Genomic DNA, 26,118 nt, shown 5'->3' on the forward strand with positions numbered 1-26,118 from the left:
ACCTCTAGTGCTTGGGGTTTCCATTAAAAAATAGTGTGTTACCAAACTGCGTCTGCATTCGAAATTAACTGGAAGCTCTGCTCCATGTGACACTTAAAACTAACACTACCACAAATGCCCCATGACTTTTGGCAAGACAGTGCATGATAACAAAGAGCTAACAATGTTCAGTTGAAATTTTCACTATGAATACCAAACAGAATAAACTCTGAAAAGATTACAAAAAAACTTGGATATTTTGGCATCATACAGATTACAATCGGATATCTAAATATAATAGGAGGCACCCAATGTTATGCAAATCAATATCGTATTCCTTTTGGACTCTATACACCTGCCAGTAAATAGAATTCAATAAAAAAAAGTGACCCGAGGTGCTGCAGAAGCACGCGCGTTATTTTATCGAAATCCCTTTTGATCTCAATAAAGTTCGGTCCTCTGTAGCTTCTTTTAAAAATAAATTCGAGTCTGTTAGCTGCAGGCTCTTCTTAAACGGAAACATATTCGAAGAGGTTTCGCGCCACAATATAAATGGCGCGAGTATTGATCGTCCTTTTGTGAAGAATGAAAGAAAAAAAGTTGCAAGAGAAGGAAGTTTTCTTAAATGGCTTTCAGTTACTGACGTCTGGTGGCTATTCAGTGGAAATTTTACTCTCATTTTTCTGTTTATGTATTTACCTACAATAATTTACTTAATGCTAGTCACAAGGAACTGAGTTTAATAGATTAAACCAATTAACTTTTTGTTATGGTTGTTTAAAGATAAAATAACATTTTATGCGGAATTCATTTAAGTCAAAGTGCAATTCCATTAAGTGATGTATCATTTGTCTCTAAAAAGTTCTTTGAGGTCACAATAAAAGCAGTTTTGGGAAAGAATAGTTGAGCAGAAACTCATTAGAAAAAAAAGAAAGTAATTTTAATTAATTCTTTATTTCAGTGCTAGCTAACTCGAAAGAAAGTTCTTCGAATAATAAGAGGTTTAGTGGTTATCTTCAATGGAAATCATTGTTTCTTCCAGCGTGAGGCTTAGAAGCAAACATATGAGGAACCAGAGTAATTAACTTAAGGAAAGTACCAGAAAGGACTGTGATGCATAGACCAATGATATTTTGTATTATTACTCGTGTTTACAATGGCTCTTAGTGAAATAAATAAACGTTATTTTTGTTTATACTTTGTATGTCCACCGCAACAAAAGAAGTTTATAACTTTGCAGCAGATAAAAGTGATCTGGTTGGTCCCATAACCCAGACCTTAATTCGATCAAACATCTTGCGTATGAACTGGAAACAGTAAACCGGGCGGGATTACTATATCCCACTTCTACAACAAAACTGACCCAGGAACAGACATAACATAAATTGGACATAAAAATGCAAGGCTCTTTATTAACAGTTGTTACGGCCTGAACCCAAACCATGGTATGCGAGCAAGAAACAGTCCTCCAACAATGACTCCGACTCTTCTGATCTTAATTTGGGCGAGTGACATTTTCCAGATATTCGCTACATCAAAATTTGGTATGGGGAATATCTCAAACTGTGTAAAATAACTCATCGCTACGTAGGACTTGTTTCCACTCTTCCGTAATCCCAGAAAAATGGGCCAGCCACTCTTGCAAATTACATTTAGGGTTTGTTTGTATACACACACATATAGTCGCCTTCATTCTTCCATCTTTTCAGTACATCAGCTGTGGTTACTTTCCAATGCTAAAACGTGCGCACTCAATGATAAACTGTTGATATGGCATCTGGCAATTAAACCTTTGAAAATGTCCGTAAGGCCTTAACCATGACTACTTCTACTCTAATACCTCTGACATTGCCTGCTTTACATTCTTCTGATACCCATTTTCACCATATTGGGAAATTGAGAGGTGGCTCTGAATACTTTTGCTAAGGTATGTGTACGTATATTTTAAGTACAGGCTCGTGCTGTGTAAAATCCAATTAAAGCCTTTTTGTATGTTCACAGGTGCTGTTTTGCGTTTTCAGACTGAAAATTAAGAATATCTCAAGAAGATACGGTTGGCAAGTTTATAGGATTCTGTGGCATGATACTCGTAGTTGACGATGTCACTTTCCACCTGATTGCAGAATTCCGGTCTCGAATTCAAAAACTTAGCCTTCAAATAGAATTGATTTATCCTGTCGTGTCTTAAAAGGCTTCCTCCGGGTTTTTTCATTCTATAAACCAATTAAACTTAGAAAATGGCGATTTTTCTCATCGTTTGAGTCATCTTTTTGTAATTCAGAACGAATGGTTTATTTTACATGCATTAGCACCAGTGATGAGCTGATCCCTGACTTTATGACTTGGTCATTCAGCCCTTTAAACGTCAAATTAGTGTTCGGGTACACCAACTAACGTGGAACAAAATTGAAATGAATTCCATTATTAGAATGACTGAAACTTTGATGCAACGATATGAGCCAATGTGATACGAAAAACTCTTTTATTATCATCCAAGTCTTATATCATCTCCTATTTATTTATTTATACCCAAGCTTTCATTAACGCTTCGCTTTCTTGTTGTTGTATGCCACTGTTCACTCTCAGCACATTCAGTTTAATATTTTATAAACAAAGAAGCTTTGAAATTTTTCTCCAGCTCGCCAGCAAAATTTAGAAACCCGCTGTTGAATCCTTTGAGAGTGAGTGTGCAATAAATCCGGAGCTGTACGTTTATTATTCGGACGTTTCTGCGTTATCAATTAGACTTTTTCATGTTTATTCAATGCCCTTAATAATTAATTCAGAAAATGTATCTTAGACTTCTATTTTGGCAAAATTCTTAAGAACAATGAGACATATATATATATTAAGAATAAGTACTCATTCTGAAAAAAAAAAGAGCAATTTGTTACACAACTTGCAGTACAGTTTTTCATTAAAGCAACAGAGGAACTACCCCTGCACTGCTATATGGATCACTGTAGCTAAACTGTAAAGAAAAACATGCTCCATCCGCTGAAAATCAGAAGTATTGAGTCAGACTTCAAGTTATTTTAAACATTCATGTCTTTTTCGTAAATTGGATAAAAATCCGAATTGAATTTATGGAAGATAACTAAGAAGATGCAAGTCTTCTCTTAATGGAGATTAAGATACCATTATGCCTCAAGCGGCGATCAGAATTTGCAGCAAGCTTCCTTCAAGTCATATAATCATTCCACTGAATCCTAAGGTTTCTAGGATTCAGTAGAACGATTAAATCTTGTTCAAGTCCTAGTAAAAATAGATATAGTAACTATAACATATTCAGAATTTTTGCAGCGTCTATAACTTCCAAGTTCAGACATCAGCAACTTTAAATACATGCTTCAATACTCAAAAGTTTCAGCACTTATTCTAAATAAGTCCTGGAACTATTTAAATGGATTGGAGGTGCTGTTCCGGATTTGTTGCAACTTTTATACAACTTTTCTTCCAAGTTCTTTAGGACCAATTTCTGAAATCAGAAATTGGTCCTAAAACCTCCACAGAGAGCAACAAAAGGAAATGAAAATTAAGTGTATCAGATGTCTCGAAAGTGAAGGTAGATCTGCAACATCGGAAAAATTTCCCAAAAATTTAATATTTACTTGTTGTTAGAATGAAAAGGCAGTCCCATCACCCTAAGAAATGAATTAGAATTTTAGTGAAGGTTAAAAAATTTGTTTAGTTTGCTATCCACTTAGTGCATATGTCGTTGAATTTTACCATTAAAATTGGCCATGTATTGGCCACAGTTATCAGTCTTGCTCATTCCACCATGTCATTATAAATGTCTTAAATCTGAAATGATAATTATCGCAAAGCGAACACCAAACCTTTCAGGCACATACCCTTTCTCTAATAATCAAGCACACAAATATTCTTGAGGATGCTTACCGCTTCGCTTTCTTAATTTGTATATGAGGTCACAAGACATCAAACAGAAAATGCCTGTTTATTATTTAGGATAATTTTGAAGTAGTGATTGATGACATAAAGAGGGTATAATTTGAACATTTCTCTCTATACCGATAGTGACTAGTTAACGGGAATGAGGTTGCTCTTTGTCGATAACGATTGCCATTAAGACAAATCTGAAGAAAGCAGATACCAACATTAAAGGTATACGGACATCGTTCATTAACGCAATTCTTCGGTTAATGACTTTAGTGTATTGAAAGCCTTGCTATTACTACTGTGTAGAATTAGTTGTATCTGCACTCTTCCGCTTGTAATGGTTGCATGTAATAGTTTAGACAGGAATTTAAAAGCATCATTTAGCAGTTGCACAGTTCCTTTATAATTATATTTGCACTTAAACGTAAGATCCTCTTTCCTGCAGTTTTATATTGAGGTAATAGAAATAGACATGTGGGAATTACCTTATGAAGCGGTGTCTGGTGTCAAAAAGCAAAGTAAATGAGTTGTGAGATTAACAGATGAGGAATTTAATATCAGATATCCAACGCAAATTTATTCTAAGAACTTTTTGAAATACCTTAAAATTTGAAGATATTTTAGTTAAAGAAAGTTTTAGGAGTTAAGGGAAAAAATGAAAGTAACAGCAAAAGATATTGTCTAAATAATTGAAGTTTTAGGAAAGAACTAAAATAAAATTTTGAAGCTTTATTTCAAAGGTTTCATGACATCTGCTCATTGTGAATTCTTGACTTCAGACTAACAGGATTGCGCGTAGAGATTTACACTGCATCTAGAAAATGGAACTTTTTTAGAAGTTCTATGCTTCAATAAATATATGAAGGAAAGGTTATCTTCAACCACCCAGACAGAACATCTGAAACAATTGCACTAAAGAACGACTTCAGTGGAACACAGGTATAAAAATCTTCAATAAGATTGTTAATATAAGCAGTAACCTCGCGGAACTTCGAAGAATGTTACGTGAGAATCTCCAGTTGGTCTTACATGGACTCCAGCTTCTTCAGATTATTAACCTACAGGTCAAGGAAATAATTGAGAAGTCGGTGAGGCAGTTTCTAAAGAAGAGGTTCCTCGACCAGATAGAACAAACTCCCTGTTCACTGACTTCGTTCCGTTAGTCTTATTTCTGTTCTCTGGTATTGCAGCTCCGCTAAAAAGACGTGTTTTTGGTCTTTGTAGGAAATCAAGCAGTGTAAGTTGATAACAATCACTAAAATCACTAAACGAGCTCCAGAAATGCATTCTTCAGTTGTGGCAGAAGAGAATGGATTCATGTAAAGCTGCCAAAGGGAACTAATTTAAAGGTACACAACCTAAACATTTGATTCTTGGAAATGTTGTTTGGCAGCTGCAAAGTGGTCTAAAGTTACCTGCTGTTATTGTGAACTGTTTTGCGAGCTTCATAATGGAAGATTTGAAGACAAGGCAACGTTTGGTTATTCGCTATTGTGTTCGACGTGTTACGAGTGTTACTGCTTTTAAGTAGCACATGCGCATTAAAGAAAGTTGAGAATATCTGGCCACAATGATCACTCTCAAAGACTTATAAAGAAAGCTTTCTGAAGTACATCTAAGAGTGGGTTCATCCATGGTGAAAGTGTTTACCCTTCAAATAAGTTTATTCCGAAAAGAAGAATACAACCTCAGCAACGAAGATTAAAATTAAAATAGGTCCATACCGCGAATTAAATGACCAGCCATAGAACTGGAAAGTTTAACTTATTTGTAAAGCCATTCCTAGAACTATTAACTCAAATCTCATATCTGATCTTACAAGCTGGTAAGGTTTACAAACATCAGTTTATAAACTTCACTAGAATTTTCTGTTCTCTGTAATTTTCCTTTGCTACTCCTTGAGATAAAAGTACACAAAACACGACATATATATAAGTAGATAAGAAAATAGACCAATTATGTGTGTCCCTCCTCAAGTAGATAACTTTCCAACTCCTTTGAATTTCTTCAAATTGTCAGCCTGAACTATCTGGGGAGGCAGCTTGCTCCAGTAACTTGCTCCATCAACAACACGCTAACTAAAAGAAATATTCCTGCAATCCAGTCTAAAGCTCTTCCCCATAATTAGAATTTATGACCCCTAGTTCTGGAATCCTTTAACTGTGAAAAATTCGCCTTCGTTAATTTTAATAACCCATCTCAGAGCCTTATATACCTCCATCAAGTCCCCTCTAAGGTTCCTGGTTTCCAAGCTCTGTATCTCACAAAATCGAAGTCTTTGCCGATTTGACCATGCGAGTTTCCCGTCTTTAGACCCTTTCAAAAAGTTCAGTGTCTTTATTTAAATGAGGTTTCCATACTTGGAAACAATATTCCAATTATTAGCTGTAAAACGTTAACGATCTCTCCTATCCTGCATATATTTCTACGTTATCGCTTCCTGGAAGATAATGATAATCACCCTTCTCTGATTGAGTGATAATGAGAGAAATGACAAGACGGTTCCAATCTTTCTAAGAAAATGTCTGTCAGCTCGAATTAAGTGTTCCTGACGAAAATTCTCGAGACCAGTAATTCCGGTATTCTACATCTAAAATTGCGATTATATTTTTCACTGGTAACGATTCTGGTGCCAGCAATAAAACTTTCAATATCCTAAAAGATCTGAGAGGCAATTAACCCACCCTTCGAATTAATGGTTACATTTGAAGATCCCTAGCGTATAATTTATCTCGCACGAAATCATCTACAATCGCACTGTCTCGAAAGAGAATATGAAAGGACTATAAATCACTTTAATTATTTTCAAAAGAGAAAATCTCTCTCTTCCAGTAATAAAGCATCGGTTGCATTGGATTATGGTATATACACACAAGGGTATAATAATTCAATTAGCGCTTTTTCCTAAGATATAGAATTAATTTATTACTTGGACACGAAGGCATGTCAAGCATTTCTGTGTAGAACAGCGAGGAGAATACATTTAATTAAATGGTAAAGATGCATTCGTGTTCATTCATCAGATTTCCTGTTCTCGCCGAGCGCGGTCACGTAACCATAGAAACGAATGTTGTAGGAAGAGGATGATAATAATAATAATAACCTGGCTGCCAATCGCCTGGATGCAATTTGCGCTGTTGAAAGTAGTTTTGTTGGATTAATTTACTTCCTGGTTTCGTTAACCAAGAAAAATAGCCCCCCCTGAAAACCTTGGGGTGGGCAGAGATGAGCTACTTTTGCCTATTTTCCAACGCAACCGTTGTTATAATCCCATTTATTACAGCAAGCATTGACCTTGAACATTTATAATTGGATATTGGGTAATTACAACAGGACCAGCTTTTCTCACATAGCGATAGACTTCTTGCCTGTGTATCAGATTGTAGTGATTCACAAAGTAAATTACCTTTGGAGAAAATAATGAATGGATATTTTCATTAATGGTTTCATTTTATTTAGTCAAAAATTCGGAAGTTTTAGCGAAAGATGAATCACAAATTTTCACGGATAGACTTGAGATTTATTGAAACTCAAAATAAAAGTTGGTTTCAATGAAAGTATCCGCTTACTAAACACTAAATTAAAAACTACTATCTTTGGTAAATTGAATAAAAATCTTGGGTTAATTTTTGTGATTACTTATCGGTTTTAATCCATCTGAAAAATTCCATCTTCTTTTCAAAAGATTGGAGAAACTTCTGCTTTTAAATGTACAGTTTATTTAAACTCATTTTCAGAGATAAATAAGGTGTCTGTTTTTCGAAATATCTGTATTGAAAATTCAGTATTGTGTGTGTATTATCCCCACTTATAATTAGAAACATTCTAATTATAAAATATCCTAAATATTTAAAATAAACTGAACTGTGAAGCTATTTTTTGAGGCTTTTTTTAATAAAGCGTTGAAAATTCACTATAAAGGAAGGATGTGGCTGAGAATCTTCTCAACGAAGAAATCACCGCATAAGCAGTTAATTCAACCTCTCGCAATTAATGATGCAGCTAATCATTAACGATGCTGTGTAATCAGTGTGTACAACCAGGGAATTAATAAGATTGTTACATAAGTCAGTGAATAAATTCGTGGTTTAATGACGTGTAATAACTAAGTTTGATTGTAAATGGAATGTGTTTTCCTCAGTTTCGAATGAAACTAAACATAATCGAAATGCTGTTGAAGTAAAAGGTGCCAGCATTTATTTCATGAAGGCAGAATGTGGGCGTGTTTTTTTGTCTGACTAGACCGTGGAATATATTTTTAGAATGTGCCATGTAAGATTGTAACAGTAGATATGATTGGTTGTCCTTCCTGATAGTAATTACTACAGGTGATGTCGAATATTGCTAATTTATCCCTTCGTGTTTCGGACTGAAAATTGCATATTTATAATCAAGTCCCTGATGAAAACATGACACAGAGTATTGAGTAGATAAAATTCATCTCGCAATAGCGGGAGCATCAAAAAATAACAAAACCTTTCAGTGGACCAAATCTTGGTTCGCAAAAAAACTTTAAATAATTTTTTCACAGTCAAGCAACGGATCTTAATGATCTTACAGAAGTCAAGACCCTTGATAACTCTATCAAATACAAAAAAGCAAAAGCACACCCCATGCGCGCCAAGAGACAAGCTCATCTTCACACTCGTATGAGGCAGGCTTCCGAGTTCAAAGAGAATTTTTCCGAAGTCAGGTTTTGGCTGTTCTCTGTACCAGAATGCGCTTCTAGGTTAAGCAGCCACGCCTATCTGGGATTAGCCTCCGATACCCCCCCCCCCCGCTGTGACATTGAATTTATCCCTGCGAATAATAAAATTCCGCTTTCTTTTATCACCCCGGCCATGTTTGCTCAGTAAACAATCTGGCAAGCAAATGCACTGTTGATGGACAGTGCATTTGTTTGCCAGATGCACCTTCAACAGGATTCGTGCGTCTGCAACCATACCTTCAATCGGGAAGCAGTATATCGCATAACCCATACCAAAAAATAATGTTAAAATCCAGTAAAGAATACAGACCAGTCTACACAAGATGCAACGTGCTAAAAATCTTTAAAAGAGCCGTCTTCAGACACATTAACGAGCACTGCTTTAACCACAGAATCGGCTATCTACATTCTGCTGTAAAGAACAGATCAACAACCTTAAACCTTGTCGAGGCTTTCTATAGGATCCACCGTTCCCTAAACAATAGAGGATAAATGTATATAAGTTTACTCGATATCAAAGCAGCATATGGCAGAATCTCCAATGCCTTACGTATAATCCTCGATAACCACATCAGAATTACTCCAGATTTTAGTCAACTACTGACTAGAAAACAAATCCTTGTGATGCATAATAGCAATAGCTTCAACTAAACATAAACAGAGGCATACCCCAAGGGAACGTTCTGTCCTCATCCCTTTTTTCAGCATCCTTCGACCCGTTCATGTATCTGCATAATAACTTTATTCTGTACGCAGACTACCTCAAGTGGTCGTCTCCTCACAAGAATGCCAGAACGCTGCATATATTCCACAGGCTGCAACACGCCAGATTTCGGACCTTGTAGCCTATCTATAAGCTATTTGCTTAGAGTTAAATCCCAGCAAGTCCTGCCAGAACACTTTTTTAAACAAAAATAATAAAAATACATCACAGCCCTAGATGGCCTTCTTGGTTACAGAGTCATGCATCACACACATTTAGGAAACACCTGGAATGAACAACTATCTTTCTCGAGACCCCAAGAACACCCTTTTCAACCCTCTGGAGAGCAAAACAAGAATACATCGGTGTTGATCATCCTAGCCTCATAACGCGATATGTCCTAAGATGTGTCTGCCCGGTTGCACTGTATGCATCTGATTTTTGATCCTCTGTATCGTCCACTCTTATGAAGAGCTTACTTAGTATAGAATGCTGGATTATAAGATGGCTACAGGACACTAAGAAACCATTCACGATCTCAAGGAGTATCGTATATACTTGTATATATCACCTTTAAATGGACCCCTGTGAATAAATCATAATGTGAACTAACATCACCACCCTGGAAAAACTTCTTAAATTCAGAATAGACGCACCAAATCTTTCAGAAATGATCTTTTCCTCGCAGCCAAAGAATAGCACACGTAACAGAGGCGATTCCACTACATTCCAGCTATGACCGACTTAAAAAGCCTGCAACTGACGTTCCATCCAATGTGGTAAATCTGTAAATTTTTTTCAGCAAATTTACTAAGTGATGGGCTCCATCTGGAGAACCTCTTGACAGCTCGTGTGCTGCAGCTTCAGCAATCGTCATTTTTATAGTTATACAGTATTTTGTACTGTACTTAATTTATGATAAGTGCTTCATTCTGGTGTACTTGTTTTTCACATATTAGTACTTATTTTTATCTATTCCACTAGCACACACTACCATACCGGAGTATAGTTGTATACTTCAAATAGAGTGAGTAAATAAATAACAAACCCCAAAAGTCATTCGCACAATACATATCTAGTTCTTAGTAATAATAAGACAAACTGATACAAGGAAGTAAAGCTTATTCTGCATCAGTCAAAATAAAAATCTCTGGGTCGATCACAATTTGCCCATATCTAAAAAGTAACGATCCAGTGTTCTTCTTGGACGTTGTCAGACTCTGCTTTAACTAAATGGGGAGCAAACGTATTCCAGTGATTATTCACAATGGTGAAGTTTGCTAGATTTCGACCTTCTCATGTTTCTCAAAATTTTGTCTCCTTATTCTTGTTTCACCTGCCAACGTGAGAATACCTCCCTCGTCCGTTCTGCTTATTCTTTTAAGGGCATTAAACACTTCTGTTAGGTCACCTTGTGATGCCCAGTTTCCAGTCTTCGCAATCAACATATTTGCAAAGGTTCCTCATAGGGGTAACCCTCAGTTCCCAGCCAGTCTGGTTGCACTTCTTTGGACTCGCTCAAAAAATCAATGTCCTTTTAGGTGAGACCTGCAGATCGGAATACAATGTTCTAAACTGGGTCTCGTCATTGTTTTATAAAAGGTCTAATAGCATCGTTCACTCTTCAGGAAAAAGTAAAATTTCTACTGATAATTTATAATATATTCTAAGCCTTCGTTTCCCACTGGTTTTTAGACTGCAAGAAAAACTTTACCTTCTTGTACCACAACCGTTTTCTCATTCTGAATTACCTTTCATTCCACGTCCCAAGTGTATACCCATATGTGACCCCCCAGTTTTCTTTTCCACAAATGCGAAACCTTACTTTTAACAGGATTAGGCTTCTGTTACATTTGACTGTATTCTCGTCTTAAAAAATAGAACTAAACATAACAAGAATGCCTTTTTTAGGTTTCTTACGTTATATTCTTTTTATATATTATAAGTGAGTGGATATCCTTCGATGGAAATTACTGAAAGAGAAATATTTATTCAGAAAGAGAGAGAGAGAGTTGTGATTAGATAAATAGACTATAGAAGTATTAGATTGATATAACTGGCGTGGTAAAATAATCTGACATAACGTTCAACATTTTTAAATGATAAAAGGAAATACATTTAAAATTTTTTCCTGTTTCTTTCGAGTGAATAGAAAACTTGCAATATCGAAAATGCGACTCTAAGGTTAGAGTTCCACCATTTGACAAGATTCTAAGTGGCTTATTTGATCTACCAGTCCGCAAAGTGAAATAACCTATTGTTGACAAGCTTATATGCTTGAACTTACTACTCACCTGGTAAGGTTCAGATTCTTCGAAATTAACAGTTATAATGCTGCATTCATTTCCTTTTCAGTAGGGATTAAACTGCCCTTTCAGGAAGAACTGAAATACCTTTCTGTGATTTTAATGTATTTTTTTTGGCACTAAAACTGAAAATATTGGCCTTAGAATACAAAAAAGTTGACGTCACACACCAAAACCACGTAACACTTGATCGACTTGATAATTCAAAACAAATGAAAACTGCTTCAATGATTTCCCTTGACAACAACAGATTTATAAAAAATGAAATAACTGATAAATTATTAATACCTAAATGTACCAGTAATAAAAACACAGAGTTGTGTAAGTGCATAAATATTAATCTTCCAATATCATGTTGATGCCATCTCTGCCTTTTTTCCGAATATGAAAAATGTTCCAGTGATGGTTAATATTGTAAGAAGTAAGAATCAAATTTTATAAAATGCTAAAAAGAAAATTAATTACTGTATTAACAGCGCGTATCGTGTGCGTAGTTAATCATGTGAAAGAGATTTATGAAATGACGTATATCATTCTCTGCTTATGTGCTGTGCGTGGCTGCCGTTAATTTCCAGCGTGAAACTGAATTATTGAGAGTTAAATCGTTCGCAGTACCTCACAGAGACCTGTAGGCGTGTTATATCACGGTGTCAACTGGTGAGAGGTAATCCCTTGCTGAAAGCTCTGAGCAAAATCATTAGTGGCACAAACCGAGCGTAAATGAATGTCATGAGGCCCTTCCGCCATCTGACAACTGTCGCGATCCCCTCGGGCTTCCCTCCAAAATGAAACGAACCTTCCAGGCAAGTATTTAAACTTAAGAACTTCTTGTAAGTTACATAATAAGGGTGAAAACAGAAGTAGAATCTTGAACTATAATCTAAACAAAAGCTTCATAAATTCTGCTGACAAGTTTTTTTTCTTATCTCTTCGAAAATATATTGTGTTGGTTATTGTACCGGATATACGTTTGGTCGTTTAGAATTTGCGCCAAGCAACGAAGTCCATAAGGCGTCATGTCTGTAAATTTTTTTGTGTGTATTTCGTGGTTGCTGTATCTGACCGGACGCCGACTAACTTGGAAAGAATATGAAAACTGCCATTAAGAACCCAACGGAATGTATTCGACCAGCAATGAAAATCGAACTCTGGCATGGTTTCCTATAGATGAATCTTATAAAGACCTTGATTTGCATTTTAACTGCAAGCCTTAGGACCTTTAAGATCCCTTGTTAAAACTGAATTCAGATTTCTTACAAAATGATCCTAATCAGTTACATTTACTCTCATATTCATTTCACCAATATATGTTAGTTGAAATATGGTTTTCTACAATGATATCTATTCCAAATTGCAATTCTAAAATGGTCAAATTTAAAAACTGGTTTCCAAAACCTTTTTCAGATATCACACTCCGCCGGAATTTAATTACACCTCAATAGTGAGTAAATTGAAATTCAAATTTATTGGAATATTACCTTCTCCACAATGACCGTGGATCATATTCTCAATCGTGTCATGTGGAACTCTTTTCGTGGCATATTCCAGAAAAGGTTTGAATCTAGTTTGAGTCAGTAGAGAGAGAGAGAGAGAGATTCTCCTCTTTCATTGGCATAATTCCGTGTTTATTCTATCATACAAAGATCATGTTTGTACATTTCTTTCTTTGTGCTGCTCCAATATCAAATCCATTCCATGTTTTGCACCTTCGATATTGTTTATGGTTTTCTCTATTTTCCAACTTGTGCATGTTTTTCTTTCATCAGTAGCTTTACCCAATTTGCCTTGCCATATATTAGATTTCACTCTGTTTTCACTTAAATGTCAATTATGATTTATCACTGCTTTTTTATCATAAGTACTGTGTAATTCTAGAGGTGTAAATATTTTGTAAAATTTTCCAAATTATAATAGGCTATAAATCACCTTTTAACTTGAACAGCGCATCAGATAAAAGTTTATCAAAGAGTGTTGGAAAATATTTACACATCATGTAAATATTGATAGGCTAATTTACAAATACACAGTGCAAAAATGATGCCAGAGTCTGCTTTTCTTTTTCAGTGTAAACCCTTTTCTGGACATTGTGCCGCCGGTAGTCTTCTGTCCATCATGACGTACTGAATTATCATTATTTGGAGATTAATCGATTTCTAAAACAAGACGGCTAACTAGTTTTTCTGCTGTAAGAACTTGCGCACAGACCTCCATTATATAATTAACAGCAAAAACCAGGTAAGTGAACAAATTCCCGATGTTGTCTTTTATTGACCACATTCATTTCTACAGCCAATCTGATCTAGCCATTCTAATTAAAATTTGATTCTTATCAAACTTTGAAACCCATGTGGAAACGAGCACAACTTCAACGTCTTAATTATAAGCAATATTCTGCACATTGCCCTGTGTTAATTCAAAAAACATCTGCATAGATTATTGCTAAAAAGAGTTCGCGATTATTTCGCTACTAAATTCTGTAAATCCTGTCTTTTAGTTTGAATAATTATTAATATTCTTCAACTGGACCATGAAACAGGTGCAATTATCTCAGGCAAGCTATTGTATAAATAAGACTTTTAAAGACGGTCGAAACTTCTCGAAGGACCTAATAAATAAAGGAGAGCTTATGTTGAACGATTAGCAAAGTAATTTTAAGTAAAAAACAAGTTTAATTAGCCAAGAATCGGCACACAATTCTTCTCTATATACCCGTTAATACTTAATGGAGATAATTGGGCAAACAAGATTTCGCTCTGCTCAAGTTGCTAACTCTGTTCCATATTAATTATTTCGGGAAGGTAATTATGCAACGAGCAATGTAAATCTTCGGTTTTCAAACTAATACTAAAGCTCGTTAGAGACACTAATCGGTATTTAATCATTTCAGTGTGAATCCAAGTGCGACAGGAGTTCAAAATCTAGAAAGATGAGACTATGAACAAAAACTTCCTTTACATTTACTGAGTTAAACTGTAAACTTCTAAACAAGCTTAATAAGCGAGTAGATACCAATTAAATATGTCAGAAAGTCAAGGAAGAAAAAATTCTGAAGCAGAAAGAAGGAAAAAATGATTTTACGGTAGCGAAATCAAATTAATTATTTCCCTAATGTATGCATTTCATTCTGTTTTACACTATGTCCCTGTCAGACATAAAAGAACACCAACAGTTTGGAAGTAATTATCTTCATGCGATGTACTACATGGAAATCATATTTGTAGGAACAAAAAAGAGCATAATTGGAACAGTTTTAATCTGCCACAGACAGGCAGTGAGTTTCGGAGTTAGTTATCGGACTAATTACCGACATGCGTGCAGAAGCAAACGTGCGTTAACCAGCCAGAGATAACCACCTTTGCAATACCACTTGTGCCTTACAAGTATCACGGAAACGAGGTAATATATTCACACGCAATATCTGATGAGTGAAGTAACAAGACAGATTAGTTGTTCAGAGTATTTCTTATTCCATGGAATTGTTTCATCAAACTAGAATTCCTTAAGAGGAACTTGTAAGTCACTGTTTCATGTTCACAGACTTATTGAGTTTGCCAAATTAAAAGTAAACAAACAAATGCCCTCAGTCGCTTTGATCTCCCAAGGTGGGATGATTAGTAAAAGTTGCCCTGAACGAGAAGTATAATGCTATAAATTTGTAATATATTTTCGATGGCCTACATTTTTCGTACTGTGCTACTCATCGCGTATACTCTATTCCATTTCAGTGCGTTATAATTTAGTTATGTATATTGCAAATTCAATTTAATTATGTCATAAATTTAATTTATAGTCATAAAGCTGAATTTTATCCGTATTGTAATGAAACTTTGATGTTCCACGCATAGATGCATTTTAATCCAAATAAACAGAATCTGTCCATCTTGTCGACTTTCAAAGCCATGGGTAATTCCGAATACACTCACTAACTGAAAAGGAATCGAATTCTCTTTTCTGAGCGACACCATTTGGTGCATGAATATTTGATAACTAAATCATAAATTAATTATTTGTCATATGTCATCTGCTAGTATGTTACGTTGAAATACTTGTTACGTGTGAATTTTAAAAATAAATATTTTATCTATTTAAACATATTCTAACACAAATAATACGTTTCCTTTAAAGTAACTTTATCATAACGGTAATGTCGCTTCACTGCAACACATTGGAGTATCGCGGTAAAGCCATCATAGCAATTTTACTTAAAAACTTGGAAAGAAACTCGTGCGACTCTTTGGACTTATTGAAATATATTCTGATGGAGGAAGATGTTCACTTAAGAAAGATACGCATTTTTCCCTTCTGCTTTATGTTTAATGAAGGAAAGGTTTCACTTAATAAGGATACGCTACCCTACCTCCAATCCTGTTTTGGCACTTAGAGCTTTACAGTGTTCCTTTGGTGCACTGTGGCGAAGTATCTTCTCCAGTTGACACATGTTTCGAAGTATAATTTTCAGTGAGGGCTTGTTATGATTTCATGGAATTTTTATTAAGAGATATGATATTAAGATCTTTATATATGTTCTTGTATTTTAAAGAAAGATGAACAGAATGTAGAAAGAGGTCTGGAATAGGTTTCTAAAATACGTTTGAATACTATTATATGAAATATCCAAGATTCGAACTCTCTAAAGCAGCTTTTTTTTTTTCAAAGTGTGTTCAAAAACCACTGCTCAAGAACACAGATTCCAGAACCGGCTGAATGAACTTCAGCTCAACTGAATAAAAATTAATACAGAATCAGCAAATAATCCTAAAGAAATCGAAGTTTTAGCGTGGCAATGAAATTGAAATGAGTAATATTGGAAGTATTGAAAAAAAAGGACGGAGGCTAACCCAAAATAGAATGTAATAACATGCATAATGTGTATTTGTATTATGAATACTATTTAATTAACAATATGAATTAACATCTAGCATTTAAAGTTTTATTCGGTATCATTACTCTCATCGAAAGCTCAGAAGAAATATTAAAATTGAAACATGACTGAATGCGCTCAAGTTTTTCCTGATGAAACGTTCACTACTATGATTAAAATCACATCAGTTAATTGACGAATTACATGCATTGGCACTCCTAAAATGTTACTGAACAATTGCTTTGTCCTATGACCGATTTATATATTCAAATATGGGACGCTCACTATACAAAATTATCTTTGTGTACTCCACGTGAATCATTTTAGCATGCGTAATAACTGGAAAACTTTGTTATTGTTTTCTGATCATAATAATATGAAAGGATCGCTCATCCGTGCATATAAACTTTACTATCACACGCAATACACAAGGGGTTTTGGGAAATCACCAAGTTGGCGCTTAAGCGGGGTCTAATTTCTCCTAATGGATTGCCCAACGTGATCGCTCAGTGAAAGTGACGAGATCCCTAGAGATCACAAGGACCTGTCAAAAGAAGGATGCTAAAGCTTCTGTTGAAAAACTCGCGGTGAAAGTAGCACAGGAGTTAATGAACGGTAACAGTGATGGCTGTTTTTGCACTGAAGAAGATTTCAAAGCTCAGCTTTTGTACCCTAACCACAGGCACAGATGGGAATAAGAAACTTTTTGGAGTTTTATCCAAAGTGAATTTCATCTCACCCATTTTGTCCAGACAGGTACTTTTTCCATAAGGATTTCTAGCAAATCTTGAGAGTGATACGCTTTACAGTCACGTGTAATGAAGAACCAGTCTTTATATTGGTCTAGAATAACTATTTGATGAGCCACGCAGCTCTCAAAAACTGTCTTTGATATAAACGCATAGGTTTTGGGAGGAACTTAAACAAAAGCCGTGGAACATGTAATAAACCGGATGCACAATACTTTGAGCTTACCTAATAGAAAAGTGATTCCTTTATTGAAACAATACCAATAGCAGGAAAACTTTCTTTGCAAGGCACCATTCAACCTTACAATAGAAACTCATCCAGAACTTGAAGAAGATGGCAACCTCGACCACGTCATAAGGTTGATTTTTGTCACAACCATTGATGAATGGTTAACCGCGTCCTTATTAACCGCGTCCGAACTCCTTTTGACGGGATGTAGTGATTTTCCCCATTCCCATTCATTTGAAGAGGTTTGGATCCTCTTCTATGACTGGAAGAACTTGTAAAATCCTCTTCAATAGAGGTTGCAACTAGCCGATTTCAGCCGGAGGGGGATTGTGGCTTTTCTCCGTCATTCCACGTTTTTCCGCCTGCGCAACTTGCAAGTAGTCCATTTAAATGCACTTGTTCACACCGGCTCAATATAGTCTAAGTCACAAATTCTTCTAAAGCTCTACAACAACAGCAACAAAAACAGGTTCTGAACGCTAATGACTTTTAATTACGGTCATTATTTATATGAGAAATTAGTAGCGTTGTGAAAAATGCTACATTTCAAGTTAAATCATTCAAAAATTCACTTTCAACATTTACTTTTCCACATATGCATAACTTGTTTCTCCATGTTGTCTGGTGGAAAAATTTTAACTCATTGATTAATTCACTTCTGCAAAATTAATTAAATCCCCTTCAGATTGTTGCGCAATTATCATGAAGTACACTCAGGTTTTCTCATATTTATGAGATTCTCTAAATTATCAAGATTTTGAAATTAATATTATTCGAGAATTGGCATCGCATATCAAACGGAAATCGTCCACCTCACCCATACACACCAGTGAAAAAAAATTATGGCAGCATGCAGGCCGCACGGACTGATATTGTATATCTAAATTTCTTGTATTCTGAAGTCGATTTTCTTGTCTGCTGAACAAAAAACCCGTGTTTTGGAAGAGAAAACCCATTCCTGAGACTAATTAATACGCCCATGTTGTGAACAAATCCTAATTCCTCGAATTATTGATGGTATTCGAACTCGGGCATTATCCATCAGTGTGGGAGGATGGTGATTATATCCACTGTGCTACCGGGAAGCCCTTCATTGTTTGCGCATTCAGATGATTAATTTTTCAGTATTATTTTATTATTAGTAGTAGTAGTAATACTAATAAATGATTCAAGGAAGCAAGCTTATAGAGCATCGCTCATATAAATAAATACTAACCCACCTCATCTATCCATCCGTTCCAGTGATGTGTCCAAATTCTTTCTTAAATTATATTTCTTAGATTATTTATTTATTTTGTTTAAACTATGGGTTGTGAAATCTACACGCTTTGCGTATAGTTTTTATAACCCATAGTTTACAAACTCTGCAACCTTTACAAACTCTGCAACCTTAAGCAAAGCGTAACATAATCCTCTTCCATCCACTTCTGACTGAACGATTTACTAGGAGTTAATTTATCTGGAAAATTCTTTTATAAAAATTATTTTATTAATATTATCTGGGTATTAAACCGAGATGAAATGGCAGTATTTCAAATTACTAAGCCTCCTAGCTATAAATTTTAATTAATTTAAAGCAGTTTAATCCTTTTATTTTTGCAGTGGGTGTTTAACAATGTCTTAATCCCTTGACTGTTTGCTGTTCTCCAAATTCTGTCAGATCCTTCTGCATTTAAAATTAACAAATGCACATAGGTATTTATAAATAGCTTAAAGAGTTCAAAACTTTACATAAAATAAGTTAAAAAGGAAAAAGACGAAGATCTTTATTTAACATATAAGGAAGGATGTTCCTTAAAATGTACGTTTTTGGATATTAGGTGACTATACCAAAATAACCATCCTGCTGTGTTTCGATTTATCCATACAAAAGGGAATAAGCCTACTGAAATTAATCACTACGAGTTTGCTGGTGATTAATTAAACCCGTTTTTGCTGAAATCAGTTAAGACATCACTCCAAACTGTCATCTGCGCAGTGGTTATGGAAGTTGGTACGTCCCCATCTATCAAAAGCTTTCCATCTTGTTCCTTCTGACTTTTATGTGCTCGGGCCATTGAAAGAACTTCTGGCAGAGAACAGAGTCTAATTAGAATTCGATTAAATTAAGGCAAGTAAAATGGGTTAATTGGAAAGCCCGGAATTTTTCGACAAAAATAGGGACTAAATCTTTGACACGGTCGCGCAAGTGCCTTAATATGATGGGTGATGACATCAACAAGTATTGCACTTATGTGCCATCATGTATAGGTGGTTTCATTGTTTTGATTGATTAAAATGTCATTTCACAAAAACGTATATTGCATTACTTTTTAAGCAGCCCTCTTAATTCAAATATACATTTGAAATCTAATATAAATATCATTTTCCAGATTAACTTCTACTAATCTAAAATTTACTATTCTGTAGTCTCTCTTAGCTAATAAAAGCTGCACAATAACTGGCTAATATTAGATTTTTATAGATATTTATTTAATATAATTACTCTCTCTTTAACAGTAGCAAAGACACGCGTATGAAACCCCAGTTAAAGTTGGAGGACCATTTTATGTCACACACTCAAACTCGAAATTTGAGCTTTCTTTCGATCATGAGATAAAGGATGGATGCTCAGTCAGAGAGAATTTGATTACAATAAGTTATAATTGTTATAACTTATTGTAATCATTTGAAAATGTAATAATCTATTAAGATAATCCCTCTTAACATTATTACGAAGTTTGGTAAAAATCGAACCACTCTTTTAGGATGCTCCGGTTTGAGTTTCTCTTAGTGTATAACAGCAAATATTCCCGGAAAGCTTTGCATAACACATTAAAGTACAATATTATCTGATCATGTGGTTTAAAGACTTTGCACAATATTACTTCATTGTCAGTGTAAAAGAAAAACATAAACTTAAATTAGTCTCTCTGTAAATCAAACATTTTATCTCGAGATGAAACCCCGAAGAAACAGCTGAGGATAATTATCATCAAGAGGAGCTTTCAGAATAAATGCGGAAGTCTGAAATATGACAAAGATTGCGTCATGTGCCTCGCTTTTCTTGACTTGTTTAGAACAGAAGGCTCTGTAATGACCAATAAGCACTAGCCTCAGGTGCTTTGACACATTTGTCACAGAGGAATGCAAAACAGGAGATTTTTACATTCTAAAGGCACCCAATAGCTAAGTAAGATACTCCCTCTCTCACTCTCTCTCTCTCTCTCTCTCTCTCATTCATTCTAATTCATCTGTTATCAGTCCAACAAAACCTGCAAACTTCTGAGGCCAGCAGCAAAATACATTTACACAAAGATTTTATTTACACCTTAAATAAAACTTCAGCAAGTGCAAAAAACCCTACTTTTCGATATGACCAATAGTTTTTGAGTCCACAATTTTTAAAAGTGCTTTATAACCACGTTTATAAATGTGTATGTTAAACTACTCCAATATAGTACGTGGAACACTTCCGTATGATACCCTCCAGAAATTAAAACGAAAAAATCGACAACTTACAGGTACATTAAAGTAAAATATAAATAATTAAAGTGAAATATAAATAATTAAATAATCAATTTAACACAATTCAAAATCAATTCAAAACAATTAAAATTCAAATTAACGCAATTAAAAGAATCTAACGAAAATATTCAAAACGATTTTCCTTCCTTAGATTCTTTTAATTGCGTTAATTTGAATTTTAATTGTTTTGAATTGATTTTGAATTGTGTTAAATTGATTATTTAATTATTTATATTTCACTTTAATTATTTATATTTTACTTTAATGTACCGGTAAGTTGTCGATTTTTTCGTTTTAATTTCTGGAGGGTATCATACGGAAGTGTTCCACGTACTATATTGAGGTAAACTCCTCTTATCAATTTACTAATACTATTACCAACGTAGAACATATTGAGTAATACAGCTCTGATTCATACTATCTAGTTAAACTACTCCATAAAATTAATAATAAAAGAATCTAAAAATTAAAACATTTCATTCTTAAATGTTCGTGAACATTATGATATTTAATGAATAATTTAATCAATTAAAGCAATATATAAAATAGTAACAATAAAAAGTCTAAACTACACAAACACAAAATTCCAGATGAAGCCATTTATAATACTCCCAGAAATCGCCACAAATGAACACAACTGAGTCAGAGAGCAATGTGTCTTCTTGATCTGCGCGAAAATCACTCTGAAAAGAACATAGAATTAATAAAACTCAGGCCACTGTCTTCTATAAAGCTGCGCAAGGAACCAATAATCTTGGCTTCAATCGGATGCCAAAAAGATGGTGCTACTACCAAAGGATGGAGAGTAGCCATGCGGATAGCTGACCTGCGATTCCACCTATGTGCCCTTTAATTTTCTCTGGACCTCAACCACATAATGTAACTCATATTGTATGTCGTAAACAACCTCACTTCTTCCCAATTTTGAAATGGATGTCTTGACATTACTTCAGTCATGGCCGTGAGTTCCTCCCTAGCAACTAAACACCTCGTATATTAAATGTATTAAATATCCTTCAGATACACTCGATTAAGGTAGTAGGATATAAAAACCGTCGCTGCGGGTGATGCTCTCTTTTGGAAGTTGAGGGGGGACGCATTCCTTCTATAACGGTCAATGACTTCGTCAGGATGGCCGCTTCTCGGTTGTCCTAGACTCAGTAGTAACCCAATCAATCTCCAGACGTTCGTCCTCCATATCATTATAACAGAGATGTGCCCTATTCATCAACAACCCCCTGGCGATGATATATCTGCGCGAAACATGATATAAGATAGGACTATGTATTTGTAGAAAGAATTCCTCCTTTCGAACAAAGGTTACATAACAAAAACAAAATAAACTTTTGTAAGAGTAAAGCAAGAGAAAGTAGATTCTAATAACTCGTAATATTTTAACAGTAGCTTCTAATAAAAGTGTACTTCAGGATGATTAACGTAATGGATTGTATTAATAAAATGCTGAGAGCATGGTGAATGCATTTTTAGATTTTATTTTTTTCAGTCTTGATTATTTATGACAGTTCGATTTTTATATTTTCTATTACAGCTAATTTATTCTTAACATTGCGACTTTATATTTTTCTCTTCCGTAAAAATAAAATATAAAACTTCTTCATTCGCTTAATCTTGCCATAGGTTGAAAAACAGAAGTCTAAAAGAAACCATTATATAGCAAAGAACGAAAGGTAAAAACATGAGATACAAAGTTCACTAATGCAAAACAGTTTTGCATTTTAACTTCATTGTCCACGCGATCGATATACATTTAAAAACACTTAACAATATAAAAATAAATTTTTATATCGCTTGTCATGTTTTGGTTGAACAATTGTTTAGTTGTCAATCTTTTGGGAGTTCAATTATGTGAATTGGGTTTTCGAATGAAACTCAATCTCCATTTCTATTTTTCCATTGTTTCTTCTATCTGTGATTTAAAGGAAAGCTGAAGAATCAGCATAATGTTGATGTTTCACTTTGTCATGGCATAATCCAAAACGGTGACATATGACGTATCCCTTTAAGCCTATTTTTGTCATACATATTCTTTTCTCAGAATGCATTACGCTTGTTCTTTATCGATCATAGGTCGAGCGAATATAAAACAGGAACAGACCGAAATAAGAGCTCCCATTCTTCGAATGAAACTCAGTTTTTATTTGTAAGTCAGAAATATTAATAGAAAATAAATTCTTCTTGGAACATCGGTGTTATGAAAGTTTTATTAGCGCAGAGATTACGAGAAAATGTACAAAGTTTATAGGCTCGGTGACAACACACGATTCCTAACTGTCCGCTTGAAAACCATAAAATATGGTAAACGTCAATGATTTATCTCCAGCCATTGAATGGTATATCCACTCTACCTACAGATGTGAGTAATTTCTATTGAATATACGATGAGCAAAAAGCACGATTCAGAAACTGCCCATTTTTTCCCTCTCGAAGGGAATATTTAAATTTAAGAAGATTTAAAATTGAGCATTTTTTTAGATAAAAAGGGAAAGAAATGAATCACTTCAAAGAACCAGTGGAAAAGGTCTAGCTTTCAGAGAATAATATACAAATTTTATTCTTTCTTCTTTTAATTTTCAAATGTTAGTACAATGTATACTTTTACTTTCATCTCTATATGGAGTAATTCGAATTACCATGCTAAATTTCGGGAGCGTGATGGGGATCAAAATGACTGCCCTAGCCGTCGACCGTGCGGCCACGCATTTTCATGCTCCGCGTTTAGTGCTAAAAATATAGTGTTAATAACTGTGTACCATGATGAATCCAATACCACAAGACTCCGTTTAGTATTTGCCGCCCATTGATGGAGCTGTCGTAGAACTCTCCATGACAGGTAAATTTTTATTGTCATTTTTTCGTCTCATATATTGCAATCATAACTACGGTATTTCGAAGTTAGCCCAACTGTGTAAGTAGAAACCTCAACAGGTCAAGGTTGCCACACAATAGACCTGATTAATTCCCTCGATCTTTGAGTGGGTTGAATTCCCTAATGGCCTCCTCCCTAGCGCCAGCGGCCTGAAGTCTGTAATTAAATCTGCTGAAAGTCACCGTAGCAAATCGCCTTGAAAGTAACTCTTCTGGGCTTAACTGAAAAGTCAGTTGAAAGCAGCATATTCAAAGTTCACTACAGTAAAATTTGTCGGAGTTCAAATATGCTAAGCCCTACCCAGAAGAACGTCATGTGCGCCGGAAAAACCACATGTAGCCAGTGTCAAAAGCCTGCGTCTCTCACTGTGCAGTGTGTCAGCTGCGCACTTAGCCTAGGGGCTTGCTGCGTAAATAATCTCTCAAAATTGTCAGCTTCTAAGAGAAAATCGTACCTGTGCCAAGCGTGCAAAACACCTGTACATAAGAAGGTACCACCAAATAGAAGGACGAAAGCGAAAGGAAAGGAAACGCAACCTAATAACTCCACTAACATAGATAAAGCGAAGCCTCTTTCGGTAACCAACGCTGGCAACAGTCTTGTAAGTCCTGCAGTCTTATACAGCTCACCGAACGCTGTAGCTGTCAATGAAATTGAATCTGCATGTGAGGTGCCACCCAGCGTCGAAGATTCTATGTATGGCGACGTACTATTAGCTCGTAAAACAGACGAGCTGATGCCGGAGAAAACACCCGGACATAATGAGAATGACAAAATAGCCGGCGAACACAGCCAACCTGCCGTGTCTACACTAATGTCTGGAATGAATTTTGATATCGGGATAGAGCCTCCCGTGAATGGGTATTACGATGCTAATGTCAAAGGCAATGTTACCGCCTCCATTAAGCCAGGTACGTTTCGAGCGCAACTCTACAGAAATCAATGCAGACGGCGGCATACTAGTGATAGTATTGTGTATGTCAGCCAACATTATAATGAAACCCTGACTGATACTGCTTCTAACAGTGGAAATACTATTGTAAGTGTAAATTTAAATGAATATAACCAAATAAATCACAGCGTGAGTCTAGACGCCCCAAGTGAAGTATCAAACTCGGCTGCGGAACCTTGCCTAGGAACAAAAGAAAAAGCGAAGTACCAACAACCAGATAATACTACATTCCTTCGCCTAGACGACCAAAAACTGGAACTCATAGCGAATGAAATAAGGCATCTAATAATCAACACTCTAGACACTCAACTAATGTCTCTAGTCAAAGCCAAATTATTAAAACTCTCTGAAGATCACGACAATCAGGGTACGATGGCGAATACCCCCAGGGTCAATTCACACACGTCATATCAACCAAGGGTGAGGTCACTTAATGGTCATGATACTAGAGGCACCCAAAACCGTCAACACATGACGAGTTGTGTTCAATCAGTTCCAGAAGCTAGTGTTATCAACGGTATAAATCCTTCGCTAGAAATTGAAACTCAGAATTGGCAGCATTCTAATCTCTCAGTACCTCATGAGGATAAACTGAGCACAAGCAATTCATGTCATAGAACGGAGAAGTTAAGTCTCACACCTGCATCGAGTGACTGCTGTGTGAATAATATCATTTTTCCCACATTAAATAACCCTAATGCGGTAGGTCCTAAGGCCAGATATCTCTACACAAACCAACCAACTGAGTTTCAGAGAGACCACTTAACTCATATGGGAAAATGCATCGACAGATCCACAACAAATAATCCAGTCGCAAATTGCCTTAATGAAGAAGTTACTGAGTGGCCGTATCAAGAAGCTAATACTTCATGCACCAGTCTGCCGGATTGCCCGCCAATCCAAAATGCTACACACTGTCTCAGTAGCCTTATGCCGAATAGACTGAATAACAAATCATATGGGAACAGAAATGAAATTTTCTTCAAAAGAAAAGTTGTTCAAAGACCTCCCGTCCCCTCCTACACATCTAGTCGTAGCGGGTACAGCCCAAACAACTCCATCCTGGCAGCTGGTACACAATACCCTACCAATAACAATTACGGTAGATTGTCAGGTGCATCATTCTCCTCTCGAATAAAACCCATGATCACAAGACCCATCCAACAATCTAAAGCAATCTTTGTTTCCCGAGTCGACCCTCAGACTACTCCAGACCAAATTGTGTCTGAATGCCTACGACTCATGAACATAACTGTAAGAGTCACCCTACTGAAGAGGGCAGCCACATATGCGTCCTTCAAAATTGAGTGTGATGAAAAAGATATTAATAATGTTGC

This window comes from Mastigoproctus giganteus, chromosome 13 (genome assembly GCF_048544385.1).
Source record: "Mastigoproctus giganteus isolate SK-2022 chromosome 13, ASM4854438v1, whole genome shotgun sequence".
In the NCBI taxonomy this organism is placed as follows: Eukaryota; Metazoa; Arthropoda; class Arachnida; order Uropygi; family Thelyphonidae; genus Mastigoproctus; species Mastigoproctus giganteus.